The sequence below is a fragment of the Pan troglodytes genome, chromosome 3, assembly GCF_028858775.2.
Source record: "Pan troglodytes isolate AG18354 chromosome 3, NHGRI_mPanTro3-v2.0_pri, whole genome shotgun sequence".
In the NCBI taxonomy this organism is placed as follows: domain Eukaryota; kingdom Metazoa; phylum Chordata; class Mammalia; order Primates; family Hominidae; genus Pan; species Pan troglodytes.
This window is the reverse complement of record NC_072401.2, coordinates 141,193,598-141,206,910: the sequence shown is the minus strand read 5'-3', so window position 1 is coordinate 141,206,910 and position 13,313 is coordinate 141,193,598. Positions and strand designations below refer to the sequence as shown.

Here is a 13,313-nt window from a genome sequence, read left to right as displayed (position 1 = left end):
CCATAGTGACTCTATTTTGGGGTGTGAGCCTGTTTCTCTGAAGCCCCTGAAAGGAAAGTTATAGGCATCTTGGTGACCAGCCCTAGAAACCCCAGCCTAGGGAGTGTCTTCTCTTATGGCTCAAGTGCCCCAAACCTCAATTCCCATCTTCCTGTTTAGCCCCTGGACAATGTAAAGAGATGGAGGCCCTCTTAGAGCCTGTGGGTATCTGGAAGCTGAATATACCATGGGCAGTGTTCCTGTGAATTTGTTTTCCCATCCTCCTTTCAAAGGCCCACTACCTCTATATGTGCATTCTTTGTTTTTTTTTTTAGACGAAGTCTTGCTCTGTCCACCCAGGCTGGAGTGCAGTGGCGTGATCTTGGCTCACTGCAACCTCCACCTCCCGGGTTCAAGCAATTCTCCTGCCTCAGCCTCCCAAGTAGCTGGGATTATAGGCACCCACCACCATGCCCAGCTAATTTTTGTATTTTTGGTAGAGATAGGGTTTCACTGTATCGATCAGGCTTGTCTCGAACTCCTAACCTCAGGTGATCCGCCCACCTTGGCTTCCCAAAGTCCTGGGATTACAGGCATGAGCCACCACGCCCAGCCTATATATGCATTCTTATTACTCTTAGTAAGTATCAGTGATCAAATGATGTGTGCAAGGAATTTTTTTTTTTCTTTTCTGAGAGGGAGTCTTGCTCTCTTGCCCCAGGCTGGATTGCAGTGGCACTATCTCAGCTCACTGTAAACTCCACCCTCCCGGTTCAGGCAGTTCTCCTGCCTCAGCCTCCCAAGTAGCTGGGATTACAGGCACACACCACCACAGCCGGCTAATTTTTGTATTTTTAGTAGAGACGGGGTTTCACCAAGTTGGCCATGCTGGTCTTGAACTCCAGACCTCAGGTGATCCACCTGCCTCGGCCTCCCAAAGTGCTGGGATTACAGGCGTGAGCCACTGTGCCCGACCTACAAGGAAGACATTTTTAAAGTTCTTCCCCCTAGAATTCATTCTCTAACTAAAGAGATGCAGATGCTAGAAGGAAAAGTTTCTGTCTAAAAGGTGGGGGAAAGTTGCCCGCGCTCTGCACTCTTCTCCCTCCTCCCACCGGCGCCACAAACTCTCAAGTTACATTTCCTTTCTCAGTGATGCAGAGAGTGTGGATTTGGTATAAGCTTTAAGGGTTCAAATAGACTGGTATTTCCACCCTACAGAAACTATCATTTAAGGATTGACTTCCCTGCACATTCTGAGGACAGGGCTTCCCTCCATCCTCAACCCCTTTGCTTTTCCCAGAGCACAAGACAAAACCACTAAGGGCTGCACAGACTCAGTAGGTTCCAAACACAGGAACAGTGAGAAGCAATTGCTGCAAGCCTTGGGCCATGAAGGAAAGCCACGGCCGGTGGCCCACAATTTCTTAAGATGAACCCCCGACAAAAGCTGGCCTAGTCTAGGACAGCAGACGCCAGCAACCCCCTCCCACCCGATTCTCCCTAGGCTTTTTATTACCTTTACTTGATCAAAGGAAGGAAAGCAATCCGTCTCTCTTCTACTTGTTTAATAAAAGAAAACATAATCATAGTTTGACACATTACTTTTGGTGGGTGCACAGAAAGAATATGCTATATTAGAAAGGGAGAGAGGAGGAGAAGGGGGGAGGTGAAAGGAAAACAAATTGGCTGCCTGCGGAGGTCCAGTGTCAAACGTCTGCGGAATCTTGTTCCTTTAGATACTGTGGGAAAGACCATGGCAACGAGGGGCCCGCAGAGCGAGAGAGACAGATGGGGAGATTTGCAGCCCCTCCCTGGGATTAGAAGACAGAACAAATAGGTGAAGCAATCCATTTTCCAGAGCCCAGTGGTAATTTCAGAGTGTTGTGGACCAGGGTATCTGCTTCTCCTCTGTCGTCTTGATAAGGGGTAGGAAAATTTTTAAAGGGAAGATTTTTCATTTTTTTCAGAGAAGACACTCAGTCTCCAATTTGTTGACATAAAACATGTTTTTACCTCAAACCACCAAGGTATTCTTAACTTCAATCATACATTTTCAACAGTCCAGCTGGTTGTGTACTGATGAATTATTTTGTTAGAAATTATTCTTATTACCATCTCTAGTTCAGATTTAAAAGGTTAGTGGAATACATGCCATGTTAATTATCTTATAAAAATATAACATACCATTTCTGTTGCAAACAAGATTTAGCAATAAGACCGAGAGTGATTTTCTGACTTTTTAATAAAAAATCCAACTGAGAGCTTATGCTTAGGAAATATTTAGTTATCACATTTGTTATGAAGTCTACTTGTCATGAAAAGTCTTTAATTGGGCCACCATAGAACTTTTGTTATTACTTGTCAGGACTTCTTGAAAAAAGTTGAGTGAATGAAACATTTAGTAGCAGGAGAAAGTTGGAGAAACAAGTTAAGGAAGCACAAAAACTAAAAGGTTTCTTCTTCTCCAAGTTGTTGCGGTCACATTTCCTGTTACTGCCTGCCATCTTTCCTCCATCCCCAGGATATATTGTTAGGGCTTTGAAAATATTCACAGTATATACCTACTGTTCTACTCCCTGTCAAAAACCAGGTGGTATGTTTAAAATCCTGTATACTAAATTCACATTTAAATAAATTTAGTTTTTTAAAAATAGAGAAGACCAGAAAAACTAGCATTATTTTTACCTGATTTTAAAGCAGGGATCACTATATCTCTGCCAGGTTTCTGGTAGCCATGTGGACTGGGCAGAACACAATAATAGAGAAGAGAAATGAGTGGGAGGAGGTGGGATCCCAGACCGGAAAATGACCCCAGATATTTGCACATGAGAATTCTTATTCTTGCAGGAATATGCCTGGCAGGTGCATTTGGCTTTTTTCAGTTCCCACAGTCAAGTGCCAAATCTCAGCCAGCTTCCCCTCACCTCCTGATGGGATTACCCCCATGGCTACCTCCCAACCCTTCCTGCCCACTTTTCTCCAGATCCAGCCCTGTTCTAATCTCTGCTTTACCTGACACTAGCTTAATCTCCTTAAAGTAATGCATTTAGCGTTTATTCCCTTTAAGAACCTGCTGTGGCTCCTGATGGACAGTGGTTGAGTCGGCTGGATCTGCCTGCATGCAGATCTGTCCATGGCCAGTCCCACCCTGTGAAGCTTTCTTCTCACACATCCCAGCAAACACCCCAACTTTGGGTGGCCACCTCCCTCCTTGCAGGTGGCCGCTCTCCTTCCTTCCTTCTCTTCTCACTCAAATCCAAATCTACACTTCCATCAAGGCTCTCAGTCAAGTCCCCGCTTATCCATGAAGCTCTTTCCAAGTGGAACCAGAGAAATGTTAGAGCAAGTAGAAACCTTGGAGATTACCTGGACTGGCTTCCTCATTTCATAAAGGAGAATACTGAAGCTTAGAAATGTTCAGTGACTTGCCCCAGGTCAAACACTGCCTAGAACTCATGTGCCTTGTATCCACATTTGGGCCTCTTTCTACGCCACGCCACCGCTCTGCCCATCCCGGGTCTGGTCAGCCTGGCTCTATGGAAATCGAATGGAAACAGAACACACGCCACACAGCTTGCCTCTTGACCAGCTGGTGTCATCTTTGAGCTTTTCCGTGAAGTGCACCTTGTCTCTGCACTCGGATTTCAGTCTCCCTCCAGGACAGGGGCCGTGGCTGCACTGCAGTGAGAGTCTGAGAGTCCCACCATAGCCCCTGCCATTGTGCTGGGGTACTGGGCCTGTGCAGACTCCTTGAGCAATAAAAGTTTTTCAAAAAGTGGGATGCATATTCAAATTGAAAGCAAACTTTAATAGCAAAATATACATGCCACACATTGTGTTCTAGTGCTCAGACTTCAGGGGGAGGTATACTTGTTTTCTGAGCAATATTTGCATGTTAGCCATGAAGTGACTTACTCCACATAAAATCCCAAGCAAAGCTATAACCACAACCCATGCTCCTGGGGGGTGGTATATCATATTAAGCAAGTGGGTTGTTTGCTTATTTGTTTTGTTTGTTTGTTTTAGCTGTGAGTGTTCTTTAAGAAAAATCAACTCTAAGATCTGGAAGCTGAGACTGAAAATGACACTAAGGATATGCAATGTTGCACAGCTTGAAGGGAAGGGTCTGAGGCTCCATGTTCTCAAACCAGATCCCTGAACCTCTATTAGGTCAGCCACCTTGGCAATCAATTTAACTGACCTAGTCAGCCTTCCTTATCTAAGTCTCTTAGCAGAAGGTGAATCAGAGTATTCCAGACCTCTCTAGGTTCCTACCCAAGGTGTTTGTGCATCTGACTACAGGATGTATTTGGGCTGTGTCCCCAAGAAACCTCTGAGAGGTACTAAGAGTGACTGGGACCCTGCTACAGCAGTGACAACTGTGACAATGACCGTGGCAGGACTCTATGGCCATAGGGATGGCCCCTCCACATGTGAGCTCTCAGCACCCTGTACATGAATGTACATGAGGACTTACTTTTATTTCTTAGTGGGGACTCAGAGACCCCATCGTTCCTTCAAAATTCTCTGTGACTACATCAAAGAAAAAAGGAATCAAGATTGGCCTTGTCAATCTTTTTTATACGCTTCTAAATATGATTAAGAGGTAGTGTTCTCAAGGCTTTCTATAGAAAGTAACCTTCAGTACAAATTATCCCCTGAGAACCTAAGGAAAATAAAGAAAGGAATCTCACGCTGGCTGGCTTTTCCCCGTGTGGTATCTTTGGGATCTGAGACAGATTTCAAGTTCAGTTTCCAGGTTTGTCATCCCCACTCACCCCTCCTCCACTCCTCAGCATGGTTACAGCCATGTATATTTAGTGTCAGCTTCCAGAAAAGGTTTGGTTGACTTGAGAAAGGTTTAATAATTGCTGATCGAGAAACTGTGTATTCTTAAAATGGGGGAGAGGATAAAGGGAAACAGAAACACAAAGGGGAAAGTAATTATTTGGGCCAAAGTACAACAAACTGTGTCTATCAGAGAAATGGTCCAAAGGGAAGGAAGACCAGAAACAGGATCCCTAGTGTCCGGGAAGCTTTCTCAGGTAGAGAAGTCTCCTGAACAGCAGGTTAGATCTCCCTGTCCTACTCTAGCATTAATCACCTTGCCCCTCCTGTTCTGCTGTTATCCTCCCACAAGTAGTCACCTTGGAGAGAAGCGGTAATGGTTGCAGCAGCTCTTAAAGGAGGCGTGTAACTTTAGGTGGAGATGTGTATATGTGAATCATGGTTATGCTGTAAAGCAGCCCGCCTGGATCTGGGAAGCAGAGTGAAGGGGTGGGTATGAAGTCAACTAGCTAGAGGAGAAATTACCCCAGAAAGCTTTTGGGGAAAAATGAGGGGGTGGTAGTGGGCATTTGAGGGGATATCTTGGTAAGGAGGTCAGACTTGGCTTTAGTTTCTGGTGGAAAGAGATTAGGAAACTGGTGCTACATCCCAGATGTTTAAGCAAAAATATTTATGCTTTTAGAAGGGATAGGTGGCAAAAAATACTTGGTGCATAACCCCCATCTTAGAAGGCCTCTATTGTTATAGTCAAAAAGGTGGATTTATTCCTCACTAAAAGTTTCCCATCAACTTCCCAAGGGCAATTATACTGTGCACAGGATAAACACAGGACGTATAAAGAATGTTTATTCTAGGGTCTCATTTCATATTTAGCTACCAACTTAACTTTTATCCTAAGCAAAAGTGGTCATTTGTAAACAGGGATGTTTTCCTTCACACAGCTGAGGAACTGATGTGACCGTTAAGACCCAACAAAATCTGAGCTGAAAATATAGGCCCCACCTAAAGTTTCTAATTTCCTCATTATTAATAGGGACGATACTGAGAGCAAACCTTTATGAGCGCCTACTATAAGACAAGCACTGCTGAATCATGCTTCCCAAGAAGAGTTCTGATTAAAGAGTGAAAAGTTTAAGACGGCCAGGCGCGGCGGCTCTCGCCTGTAGTCCCAGCACTTTGGGAGGCCAAGGCGGGCAGATTACCTGAGGTCAGGAGTTCGAGACCAGCCTGGCCAACACGGTGAAACCCTGCCTCTATTAAAAATACAAAAATTAGCCGGGCGTGGTGGCACACGCCTGTAATCCCAGCTACTAGGGAGGCTGAGGCAGAAGAATTGCTTGAGCCCGGGAGGCGGAGGTTGCAGTGAGCCGAGATTGTGCCACTGCACTTCAGCCTGGCTGACAGAGCGAGACTCTCTCTCAAAAAAAAAAAAAAGAAAGAAAGAAAAGTTTAAGATCTGTAGAGAGGATGATTTCTCATTGTTTCCAGATTCCTTTATCCAGGTTACCATGTGTATGTATGGCGTGGAGTCAAGGGCTGTGTTAGACCTCTTTGAGTGCTATATTCTTTCTAAAACTTATTTTTATGCCTGTGTGTCTCCAAGTCTTTCAAGGTTAAGAAAATACCTGAGCCATTTCTATTTTTTGGAGTGCTCAGGTATATTTACAAAATGAAGAAATGACAATAGGGCTTTTTTTAAATGCAATGTTTTTATTTTAAAAAATACAGCATAGGGCAATTATACCATGCACAAGATAAACACAGGACATATAAAGAATGTTAATTGATAATGGACTTAGAGCAGCCCGATCTAATAACAGAGCAGAATTTTTTTTGAGACAGGGTCTCACTCTGTCACCCAAGCTGGAGTGCAGTGGCACAATCACAGCTCACTGCAGCCTCAACCTCCCAGGCTCAAGCGATCCTCCCACCTCAGCCTCCTGAGTAATTGGGACTACAGGTGCACACCACCATGCCCAGCTGATTTTTTTATTTTTAGTAGAGATGAGGTCTTGCTGTTGCCCAGGCTGGTCCTGAACTGAACTCAAGCAATCCTCCCACCTCAGCCTCCCAAAGTGCTGGGATTACAGGCATGAGCCACCACGCTGAGCTCAGGGCACAATTTAAAGCTGTAAAATAGATGCTATTTTTCAATCCTCTCAGGATTTCTCAGTGACTGTATATGTAAAACCTTGTTCAAAGAATATGTCTAAAAATCTAAACTCAAGGTTCTTGTGGATGCAAGGCCCAGGGTCAGGTGGTCTTATGCCCTGATACCCCATAGGCCCTCACGGACCAGGTATGAGCCCTTCTCCTAGACTTGCTTCCTCTAAGAAGCTGGTCGTCAGCCACAATCTTTACATAAGGAGAAGTACCAATCCCAGATTTCTAAGTGTTTCTGTTTTTCTTTCTGCTTCCTTGTGTTTTTCCCTGCTCTAAGTCCTAGCCTCCTCAAACCCCACCACCGCAGCTGGGCAGGCTTCTACTCATAGGAATGGGGGCCGAGGGTGGGGAAAATGGTAGCCCTCCTCTCAGAGCCTCAGCATCACATGGTCAAACCCAGCTTCCCACAGACAGGTTCAGCAGTCGGGAAACCGGCAGAGCAGGCTGACATGGGCCCTCCCTCTCACGGCCTCTGGAAGGAAGGAAGGAAGAACATGGGGACACCAGAAAGGCAGCCTGTGGAAGGCCTCTTCTCAGGCAGTCAGCACTGATCTCTCTCAGCCCCCCTCCCAAGGCTGTGGCGGTTCTGGAGATGACGGCGGGAAGTGCCCTCGCCTTCCCTCCACAGCATGCCCTGAGCACTCAGCTTCCCTTCCCTTCTTCCTGTCTTGTAGTGGTTGCAGCAGAGAGCTCCATTTGGCAGCGTGGTGGTGCTCTTGTCTATTAACGGAAACATTGGCCTGTCTCCCAGTATAACACAAGATAGGCCTATGCATCAGTTATGCAATCTTTGCTTTGATGACTTCATCAGAAAGGGTGGGTACAATAAGAGAGAAAGGCTCGGGTTGGGGGAAACAGTAGCTCAGGAGGGGAAAAAAAATCTCCCTAGCAGCTGAAGACAGCTGAGACTGCTCCCCCTCCCTATTTTTAAATCAAGGAAAGAAAGGTAGCAAACATATGGGTAAAAAAAAACCTAATGGAGCAGCTGACAAACCACTTTCAGTCCGTGTGTCCTGACAGCGGCCACTTGCATGCCGGCAGAGGCTGTGCTCGTCTCAGTGGTGCAGGTTTCCCAGCCCTGGTGACTCAGGTCTTCTTTCCACAGAGAAGACAGTCTGTGGAGGCAATGGCAGTTTTCACCCACCTCTCGAGTTCTTGAACTCCAAAGGTCTGGCTGGTTCTGGCCATGCACTGTGGCTTCAAGCCTAAGACAGAGAAAAGCCACAGAGAGCTGGGTGGTGCCACAGAGAGCAGGCTTGTCCAGGTAGACCAAAGAATTCTTGGAAGATGGTCAGTACCCTTCCTCTGGGACTTAGGAGCTCTTTGTGGCAGCAATGTAAAGCCGACCTAGTTGCTGAACCTGTATCCAAGCCCAGTTGTGGAAGCCATGTACAGGTTTTAAAAGGGGACCTGCCACTTAAGCATGTCTGTTACACCCTCTAGAGCGTAAGGTGGGCTCAGGGAGAAATAGTCCAGGTCCCAGACATAACCTGGGCCCCTCTTAAACTCTACATTTCATTCCATAATAGTTTAGCCTTATTCTTAACAAGCTTTTAAAAATAATACTAAAAGTAATATATATTCATCATATAAAATTTGAAAAAGCATAAAAATAAAAATCCCTTATAATTCTTGTCTAACAAGACTATCCAGCGGCTAGTGTTTATAGAAACTGCTTTTTTTTTTTTTTTTAGTTTTAACACCTGAGGACATAAAGGAAAAAAAAAAAAAAAAGAAACTGCTTTCCTCCTCTGCCTTTCTTAACTATATATGGTAAGCTTTTTCCTATGTGATTAGATAGTCTAAGGAGGCATGATTTTTATTGGCTGCCTAGTATTCATGGTATGGATGTACCATAATTTATTTAATCAAGCTTCTATTGTTGTACACTAATGAACTTTTAACCAGTGTAGAATTGCTTTGGTGGTGGAATTAATCACAAGAAAGGGATCAAAAGGACTCTATAACTTACATCAAAGGCAGACGAAAAGCATAACTCTCAAAGTTGTGTTTCCATTGGAGGGACTTATGGTAACTATGTTCAAAGCACTGATAAGGACAAATGGTATTTTTGTTGCTTTTATCCCTGCAAAAAATGGCCTTGAAAGGCTGACCTTCCTGTGGCTGGTGGCATTCTCACATTTAGCACTGGACTGCCAACTTTAACCCTTTCTTTAACATTCAGCAGAGGGTCAGCTCAGGAGCTCGGAGAAGCTGTCCATTATAGGGCCATCATTTTGTCCTCTCCAGTTATACCTGATGTTGGTTTAGGCTAGAATTCATCCCAGCCAATTAGTCAGTTGAGTTCAGTAAATCTGTATTTTGCTGCAGCTGTGGCCCTAGCTCTGTGCTGGATACGGGGAAGACTCATAGTCTTGGTCCCAAAGGAGCTTAAAAGCCTTGCCAGGAAGGATGCCATAAGGATATCATCCTGCCAGGAAATGATCACTTGGAAGCACTTGGAAAGTTAGAAGTTTCTACCTCTCCCATGTTACTTAGTTAAGAATCAGTAGGTGTGTGTAACTGTGTATATACCATGATCATAAGCATAAAAATATGTTATTGCATCTGGGATAAAACTAGGAGGAAATATAAAAACACATCAAAATATTAACAGTGGTTACCTTTGAGTGTAAAAAATGAGTGTTAGCTTTTTTCTGTTTACTTTTTTTCTATCTATACTTTTCTGCATTTTTTTTTCTCTGTACCTTTTTTTCTATCTATACTTTTGTGCATTGTTTTTCAAATGTTCCCCAGCAATTGGGAAGCAGAGGAAGGAATCAGCAAAATGTATATTTTTTAAGTAATTGCCCTATCAATTAAGCATTTAGCTCCTAAAATAATGGGGACCAAGACCTTTTTTTTGTTTGTTTGAGACAGAGTGTCGCTGTATTGTGCCCAGGCTGGAGTGCAGTGGTGCAATCTCGGCTCACTGCAACCTCCGCCTCCCAGGTTCAAGCAATTCTCCTGCCTCAGCCTCCTGAGTAACTGGGACTTCAGGCACACGCCACCAAGCCCAGCTAATTTTTGTATTTTAGTAGAGATGGGGTTTCACCATGTTGGCCAGGCTGGTCTTGATCTCCTGACCTCAGGTGATCCACCCGCCTTAGCCTCTCAAAGTGCTGGGATTACAGGCGTGAGCCACCATGCCTGGCCTGACCATGACAAGTCTTGTTCCCCTTTATTTTAGGAGCTAAAGCTAGCACCAGAAACATAGCACTTCCCTCACCCTGAAGGATGCCCTGCATGATCAAGAGGTTTCGGCAGTAAGAATAACAACCACAAGCTGTTTGTTATGTGCCAGTCACTGGGCCCGTGGTGGAGCTGAGTTTCTACCCAGGCCTGTGGGGTTCCCCCAATGTACACTGTTCCTTTCTAGAAGCTGAACCAAGAGCTTTGCTGAACCCATTTAGCAGCCTTCGAATTGGGCCCCAAGTTATTGCTGCTTCAGTGATAAGCCTCCTAAATTGATGAACTCTGCCTCAAACTCAATCATCTTGGGGACACAACCATCACACATCACAAAACAAACCTTTTAATCCAATCTTCTTCAATAATCTGCTGAGACAGAGGATATTAGATGGGGTGGGCCCTTTTGGAGCTCTGCTATGAATTTATTGTAAACACCTCTCCAAACCCACAGTAAAAATTTTTCTGGAAAAAGAAAGTTTGTAAAAGAAAACCAAATCACTGCCTTGACACCTGATCAACTTCAAAGGGAATTCTAAGGTTTTATTTTAGTTTGTTTCTTCCTTCCACTTATGGTTGAATGATCTAATCTTATGCCCTTTCTTTAAATGTCAAAGTTGATACCACAGAGGCATCCCAATTTTGGGTACCAGGCAACATATAAAAAAAAATGATGCATATTTTGGTGCTCTTTCAGTTGCATCCTTTGATCCCAAGGGTTTCTACCTTTTTATTCTATGCCCATTCCTCTCCCCACCCCCTTCCCATTTCTTTTTATTCCAACGTCCTCCTGGGTGGTCTGCTCAATTTAGACCAGATGCATGTTATGGTCAGTGGAAAAGTCAGAATCCCAGAGACGCCACCACCAGCTGTGGGACATCAGACAAGTTCCTTAACCTCTCAGAAATTTGGGCTTAAAAAAAAAAAAAATCAACAAAATGAGTTAAACATACAGGTGAAAGCCCCTAGTAGAGTGTTTTGCAATGAGTAGGTGCCCCATAAGTGTTACATTCTTCATATTTGAAGAACTCTTTCAATCAGAGGGAACTTTCCTCAAATCATAGCTTTCCATAGTTCACCTTATTACACGAGGGACTTGTAAGTCTAGGGATGTCTGATGCTCCCCTTAGCAAGGGCATTATAGGGGACTCACCCTTCCTCAGTCATGGGTGCTCCTCAGCCTCCACAGCACAGTTGCAACTGGAGTAGTCGGTCCTGGAAGAATTGGCTCCTTTCAGCCATGGGCTCCTTTCAGAATTCTTGGGTTTGCATTGCAAACATCACTGGCCTGAGCAACCCTCTGAAAATTTTGAGAATTTTGTTCCAAAGCAGGAAATTTTGCAATAGAAACTAAGCAACTCAGCACCCTGACTTGCTTTTGAAAGTGCATCTTTGCGATCTAATCAGGGCACAGGATTATTTGCCCCAATGATTCTCTATGGGACATCGTAACCACCTGGAGAGCTTGTTAAAACACCCCCAAAAGTTCTAATTCAGGAGGCCTAGAGGGGAGCCTGGGAATTTGCATTTCTAACAAGCTCCCAGGTGGGGACTAATGCATTTGATCCTGGAACCACATTCGAGAACCCCTAATTTTTAGTTACTCATTTTTCCCAAATTGCCCATACTGGGAATGGGGAGGTTTTAGAGTATTCTTAGCTATTTCCTTTCTATGACACTTCATTAACTATGTCACCTCCAAAATTTCCATTGTCAAGGAGTCTTATGAGTATGGTTTTCATTTCAGGGGGTGGGGACTGAGAGAGGTCAGATGGCTTGCCTGAACCTCTGGGAGTCACAGCCAGGCGCCTCTGTCTAGCCATCATGGGTGTTCGATTCATCCTGTGCTGCTCAATCACATAAAACTGCTGCGCTCTTTGGCCAAGCAATTGTCATGTTAGCTTTCACCTCTGATACATACTTTCGCCTTCTCAAACTTAACTAATAAAACTTTTCAGTAGTATCTTTGCAGGAGAAAGCCTCTGGATTCTGGTGAGAGGTTGGATGTAGCTATCTTTTGATATATACAATTTAGTTGAAATCCCACTTGGGCTAAAGATTCCTTCTTTAAAAAAAATTTTTTTTTTACTTGACCCAATTCAGAGTGAGTGAGTGAGTGTGTGTGTATGTGTGTGTGTGTCTGAAAAGCACAGGTTTTCTGGGGCATCCTTTTTGTTTATGCATTGATTTATTTTTACTCTTTCCTGCCACGAACAATCCTCATCTCTGTCCTCGTGTCCTTCCCAGCCACTAACACACACGATGTGGCGGGGCCTGGGAAATGCGCCCGCTGGAGCACACCGCAGCCTCGCGGGCTCCCGAGCGGCGCGCGCGGGCCGAGGACCTCCAGGGCCCCTCGCGGGTCTCCCGAGCGCCGCCGCACCGCCCCTGCCCGCGCCCGGGACCGCCTCGTGGGCTTCTTTGTTAGGGCCGCCTGCGCCGAGAGGCAGTCTAGGTCCTGCCGGGGACGCACGGGCCCCACGCCTGACTTCCTAGCCGGAGTCCCCTAAGGACTTGTAAGCATATAGGCTGGAGTCGAGAGGCTAAATTAGGCCCCAGGGGACTTTTTCAATAAAACCCTAAATTTCATTTAGGTTGTTCGTAGGCCAAGCGATTGCAAGGACTCTGAGCCGAAGCAGCGGTGCCGGGCCGACCCGAGGCTCTCTCCTTATCGCCCCCTCCCCGGGCCGGCTTTGTGCAGCTGGGGTCCTGGAACCCGGTCCCTCCCGGGCTGTCGGCCCTGGGGTCTGGTGTCGGCCACCCTCCCCCCCCCCCCGGAGGTCGCCACTGCCCCCCTACCCCACTCCCAGCCCTTCCGTTTCCTTCCACGTCCCCTTCCCGCGCCCTCCCCCACTTGAATTCTCCCTCCCCTCCGGCTGGAAGAAAAGTCGGTAATGAGAAACCAGTTCAGTGTCAGTCGGAGGAGGGGGGCAGATAACCCCAGAGATACACGGCAATGGAGAGAGAACTCATTTTGTGCAAAGAGGGCCTCGAGTCACCAGGGAATTCCTGGATTGTCTCAGGCTGTCGTGTGTGATGTCCATCACGCCGTGCGAACACCATCTGCTCGGTATTATGCTCTCAGTTGCCAGGCTACCTGCTGTACGCAGTAACACTTGACTGCCTGGCTCCACGTTCGCAGCGCTCGCCCAGACGCGCGGGGCGGGGGCCGCGGAGGGGCGGGCGGGAGC

At 45.8% G+C, this 13,313-nt stretch overlaps 1 protein-coding gene and 1 long non-coding RNA gene across 4 annotated transcripts in view; one reads left to right on the top strand and one right to left on the bottom strand.

The window, feature by feature from the left end:
- The window catches only part of MAML3 (mastermind like transcriptional coactivator 3), a 437,380-nt gene that overhangs the window by 405,785 nt on the left and 18,282 nt on the right, over positions 1 to 13,313 (top strand). The window lies entirely within an intron of this gene.
- On the bottom strand, positions 1,537 to 12,870 carry LOC134809809 (uncharacterized). The gene is made up of 2 exons (XR_010156348.1): positions 11,276 to 12,870; positions 1,537 to 8,138 (listed from the first exon to the last, which is right to left on the bottom strand). It is a non-coding gene; the product is annotated as an uncharacterized LOC134809809 (long non-coding RNA).